General features: G+C 28.7%; 1 long non-coding RNA gene across 1 annotated transcript; it reads right to left on the reverse strand.

Moving 5' to 3' along the window:
* Window positions 1-5,546: 5,546 nt before the first annotated feature.
* LOC142231770 (uncharacterized) lies at window positions 5,547-6,054 on the reverse strand. The gene is made up of 2 exons (XR_012720911.1): window positions 5,818-6,054; window positions 5,547-5,760 (listed from the first exon to the last, which is right to left on the reverse strand). It is a non-coding gene; the product is annotated as an uncharacterized LOC142231770 (long non-coding RNA).
* Window positions 6,055-6,276: the final 222 nt, after the last annotated feature.

Below are 6,276 nucleotides of genomic sequence, written 5' to 3' on the forward strand. Positions count from 1 at the left end.
GTTTCCGAACTGCGCTCGTAGAAGAATACAAGAATAAGATTTTACAGAAGACTGCATTTCCTAATAAATTTCGCATTGAAGAATGTCCTAACACTCTAAAAACCATGATTATTAGGAACCAAAGTTTTGGACCATCCTTTAAGTATTTGGATATTGAATGGGAGCTAAAGATGCGGCTTTTTTTCAAATAAAGACCGACCTATTTTAGGGATTTTGAGAACTTTCGACTTTCTCAAAAGCTTTTGAAAAGGTCGACTTTTGAAGATTTCGACTTTTTGAAAAGTCGACTTTAAAAAAAAAAATCGACTTTTTGAGTTTTTATAATTGGTTAACTTTACACATTCATATGTCTACGCACTTAAAAAATACTAACGTAATATCAAAGATTATGAATCAATAATTTTATTAAGTACGAAATTTAAACACTAAAGGATAGACATTTTTAAAATAAAGATATTTTAATTGTTTTGAGACATACTTATTGGGCTGGGGAAAATTTCGAAAAAAATAAAATTAAACTACCAACAAATATTTTTTTAAAATAAAAATAAGTTAAATTTAGCGTTAGTTTAACTACTCGTATGTTGGCTTTAAGCTGGAACGTTATACGGAGTGTTATGTTAGCTAAGGCTGGTACTATGTTAGTTTTTCGCTTTGAACTCTTCACGGTTACTTTATTAAAATGGTTTAATTTAAAACAGAAAACTTAACACAATTGATGCTCACATTATTTGTCATTTAGAATTCGTAAATATTTAACAGGTATCACCAATGTTGTATCACAATGGACTGAATAGTCTAAGTGAGCCTGATACATCGGGCTGCCACCTAACCTAAGCTAACAGGGATATAATTATATGTATTTCAAAAAAAGTAATCGGTAAATTAAAGCACAGTACCGGCCTTTAGAATGTAGGGTACAAATTCTCTACCTATTATATGGTATACAAAATAAATCCTTTCCTACTCTTTGCTAGAGAAGATTCCCACAAATATTTTATTACTTGACCAGAGATTATCATCTTTATACCATTGTCTCATACGACAAACTTTGTTTTCGAACAAAGTACCAAAGTGGATATAAAACAAAAACTAAAAACTTTTCTTTGATACAAATTGAGACTTATTTCCTAAAAAATGCCAAACAAAAAATAGAGTCCAATATTCCATATGCAATTTATAAATAAATATAAGAAGTTTGAGCAACTACACTAAATCATGGCTGGAAAACTTATTTCAACTTAACTAGATGGAGAAATTTTTGATCTTAAAGCTTGTAGAAGAGTCGAAGGAATAAAAAAAAACTGTAACAAACGAACAACGTAGGCTATATCCATTTTCGAAATGTTTTTAATTTCGGTATATTTTTAAAACATAAAAACTTGAATGATAGAAACAATAAACAAAATAATAACCATAATTAACGACTACTAAATACAGAAAATATTAAACAAGTATATACGGTCGCAATCTTATGTACCCTCCGCCATGAATTACCTACAAATTTCTACTAAAGACTATATGTCACCAGCATTACTGAGGTGGGATAATCCACTGCTGAAAAATTTTTGGTGTTCGGTCGAAGCAGGAATAGAACCCACGACCTTGTGTATGCAAGGCGGGCATGCTTACCATTGCACGTGTGAACGTTGCATCTCCAATAGCCTTGACGAGCCAAATGTGGGGATCGGTTTATAGAAGGGGCTTTATATAATTATTGGCCAATTAAAAGAAAGATCATACTATATATATGTATATATATATATATATATATATATATATATATATATATATATATATATATATATATATATATATATATATATATATATATATATATATATATATATATATATATATATATATATATATATATATATATATATATATATATATATATATATGTCAATCGCATTGTCTGAGGACATTTTTTTCATGTATCGCATCATATGGGGACATTTGCATTGTTCAGGGACAGTCCCCAAACTATCTACATACCCACCGCATTGTTTCGGGACAGTGATAGTTCAGGGTCATTTTTGAAAAATTTGTAATTCTATTACCCTTTTACAATTCCGATATGTATTTGTGGTTGTATGGACTCTTTTCCAAAATATCATTTGAATTCAATACAATAATTCAATTTTAATAATCCTTTCCGCATGCGAGCGTTGCCACTTTTCCTCAAATTCTAACGCCGTTGTTTATACAGTACATGTTTATTATACAGTACCAGCATATTATACAGTACCAAAACATTATACTGTATCGAAACTACCATAAACATCGCAATATAATGTCATAAAAAAAGGAGTGTTACAAGATTCCGTTTTTGTAAAATATCAAACTAAAAATTTAATCAATTTCATTAATATTTACCATTTTATGGAACTAAATAGATACAAAGTCAAATGTGCAATTACATCCTGTAATATATTATTATTCCATGCACTCTACAGCAGCATGAAAAATAGTCATTATTTTTTTAAATTTATTTAGGTCAATTTTTTATACACATGATGTGAGTTTTGGGTCGTTATCCTCTCCAAAACTCCAACGTGACGACATTTCCCAACCTACGAGGATGGTTTTGAACATCTATTCATTAATTAGATTTAGTGGACCCATTAGCCGAAAATAATCACCAGACCGGGATGTGGGCTGTTTTCCTCCATTTTGTCGTGCCAAAGTAAGGAAATTTTTCGAAAAATGGCCACATTTAAAAATTTCAAACAAAACACGCATATTGGGAATAAATGGTGTATTTTAAAGAGAAATTGTTAAATAAAAATTTTGTACAAAAAGCTTAGTTTACGAGATTTCGATCGTTGAGAATTCAAATATTTTACCTTTTTTTCGAAAACTGAATGCATTTTTCATAAAAGTTAAGATACAACGTGCATATCGTGTATATAAAGTGTATTCTAAAGAGAAAATGTTAAATAAAAAGTATGCCCAAAATGTTTTGTTTTCGAGATATCGATCGATGAAAATTCAAATTTAAAACGAAACATGCATATTGGGAATAACTAGTGCATTCTAAAAAGAAAATATTAAGTAAAAATTTTGCTAAAAATGCTTAGTTTTCGAGATATCGATCTTCGAAAATTTAAATATTTTAGCACTTAAGAAAAATAGCAGCATTTTTTCCAAAACTTTATGGTGCATTCTAAAGAGAAAATATTAAGGAAAAAATTTGCTAAAAATGCTTAGTTTTCGACATATCGATCGTTGAAAATTCAAATATTTTACCACTTTTTCGAAAAATGGTTGCATTTTTTCCAAAACTTGAGACAAAAAATGCATATTGAGTATATATGGTGCATTCTAAAGAGAAAATATTAAGTACAAATGTTGCTAAAAATGCTTAGTTTTCGAGATATCGATCGTTGAAAATTCAAATAATTTACCACGTTTTCGAAAAATGGTTGCATTTTATAACAAATTTGAGACAAAACATGCATATTGGGTATAACTGGTGCATTCTAACGAGAAAATATTAAGTAAAAATTTTGCTAAAAATGCTTAGTTTTTGAGATATCGATCGTTGAAATTTCAAATATTTTAGCACTTTCGAAGAATGGTTGCACTTTTTACAAAACTTGAGACAAAACATGTATATTGGGTATAACTGGTGCATTCTAAAGAGAAAATATTAAGTAAAAATTTTGCCAAAAATGTTTAGTTTTCGAGATATCGATCGTTGAAAATTCAACTATTTTTCCACTTTTTCGAAAAATGGTTGCATTTTTTACAAAATTTAAGACGAAACATGCATACTTGGAATAACTAGTGCATTCTAAAGAGAAAATATTAAGTAAAAATTTTGCTAAAAGTGTTTAGCTTTCGATATATCGATCGTTGAAAAATTAAATATTTTAGATCTTACGAAACTTGAAACAAAACTTGGGACAAAACATGCATATTGGGTATATATGGTGCATTCTAAAGAGAAAATATAAAGTTAAAATGTTGCTAAAAATGCTTAGTTTTCGAGATATCGATCGTTGAAAATTCAAATATTTTACCACTTTTTCGAAAAATGGTTTCATGTTTTAAAAAATTTAAGACAAAACATGCATACTTGGAATAACTGGTGCATTCTAAAGAGAAAATATTAAGTAAAAATTTTGCTAAAAATGCTTAGTTTTCGAGGTATCGATCGTTGAAAATTCAAATATTTTACCACTTTTTCAAAAAATGGTTGCATTTTTAAAAAAAAAATTGAGACAAAACGTGCATATTGGGTATAACTGGTGCATTCTAAAGAGAAAATATTAAGTAAAAATTTTGCCAAAAATGTTTAGTTTTCGAGATATCGATCGTTGAAAATTCAAATATTTTACCGCTTTTTCGAAAAATGGTTGCATTTTTTACAAAATTTAAGACAAAACATGCATATTTGGAATAACTGGTGCATTATAAAAAGAAAATATTAAGTAAAAATTTTGCTAAAAATGCTTAGTTTTTAAGATATCGATCGTTGAAAATTCAAAAATTTTACCACTTTTTCGAAAAATGGTTGCATTTTTTAAAAAATTTGAGACAAAGCATGCATATTGGGTATAACTGATGCATTCTAAAGAAATAATATTAGGTAAAAATTTTGCTAAAAATGCTTAGTTTTTGAGATATCGATCGTTGAAAATTCAAATATTTTACCGCCTTTTCGAAAAATGGTTGCATTTTTTACAAAACTTGAGACAAAACATACATATTGGGTATATATGGTGCATTCTAAATAGAAAATATTAAGTAAAAATTTTGCTAAAAATGCTTAGTTTTCGAGATATCGATCGCTGAAATTTTAAATATTTTAGCACTTGCGAAGAATGGTTGCACTTTTTTTACAAAACTTGAGACAAAAGATGCATATTGGGTATAAATGGTGCATTCTAAACAGAAAATATTAAGTAAAAATTTTGCTAAGAATGCTTAGTTTTCGAGATATTGATCGTTGAAAATTTAAATATTTTACCGCTTTTTCGAAAATGGCTACATTTTTTTCAAAACTTGAGACAAAATATGTATATTGGGTATATATGGTGCATTATAAAGAGAAAAAATTAAGTAAAAATTTTGCTAAAAATGCTTAGTTTTCGAGATATCGATCGTTGAAAATTCAAATATTTTACCACTTTTTCGAAAAATGGTTACATTTTTTAAAAAATTTGAGACAAAACATGCATATTGGGTATAACTGGTGCATTCTAAAGAGAAAATATTAAGTAAAAATTTTGCTAAAAATGCTTAGTTTTTGAGATATCGATCATTGAAATTTCAAATATTTTCCCTGCCAACATTTTTTGAATTTGGGGACTCTTTTGAGAATCCCCACTACGTCGAAAACAATCATATACGACATCAAAAACTCGTCGGAAAAGCGCCGTCACTATTGAGAAGTTGTACCACGCCAAGTTACTACAAAAATGTTTCGCATGAGTGCAATTATTAGGTGCCTTTATAGATCAATTTAGAACGACGCCAATAAGGGACCCTCCAAACAATCAGAAAAAGTGCATTTTAAGATAGTTGTAAAAGATTCATTGTGGTCGAGTAAAACACGTTTGTTTAGATATTTATTAATTTGATTAAACATTTACAAATTCATAAAAATATAACATTTATACCACTATCACATTACATTTAACATAATTTTTGGCATTAATGATGATGTTGAGTTACAAGTAGCGAGTTACATGTTGCTGCGTCTATCAACCAGTGTTTTTATTCCATGGAGGCAGCGTGTCTGTAAAATATCTGAAAAACAATCACTTTATTCCATTTGGAAAATCACCAAATTGTTCACCAATATACCTTTCACAATTTTAAGCGTATAATCTATGTTTTCAGAACTTTATTTTCGTTTTTATTTAATTAAAATATAACAAGCTGGTTACGCTTGGCGTTTCACAAAAAAAATGGCTTTTTTAACAGTAGGGATGGCAAATTACTTGCATGTACTTTTTGATGTACCTTTTCATGATGGTTGAAGTGACATTTACGAGTCTGTGGTAACGATGAGGTTGAAATGGAACTTTGAAATGCTGGCAGGGTTACCACTTTTTAGAAAAATGGTTGCATTTTTTAAAAAAAATTGAGACAAAACATGCATATTGGGTATAACTGGTGCATTCTAAAGAGAAAATATTATGTAAAAATGTTGCTAAAAATGCTTAGTTTTCGAGATATCGATCGTTGAAAATTCAATTATTTTACCACTTTTTCGAAAAATGGTTGCATTTTTTAAAAAATTTGAGACAAAACATGCATATT

This window comes from Haematobia irritans, chromosome 3 (genome assembly GCF_050003625.1).
Source record: "Haematobia irritans isolate KBUSLIRL chromosome 3, ASM5000362v1, whole genome shotgun sequence".
NCBI classification, from domain to species: domain Eukaryota; kingdom Metazoa; phylum Arthropoda; class Insecta; order Diptera; family Muscidae; genus Haematobia; species Haematobia irritans.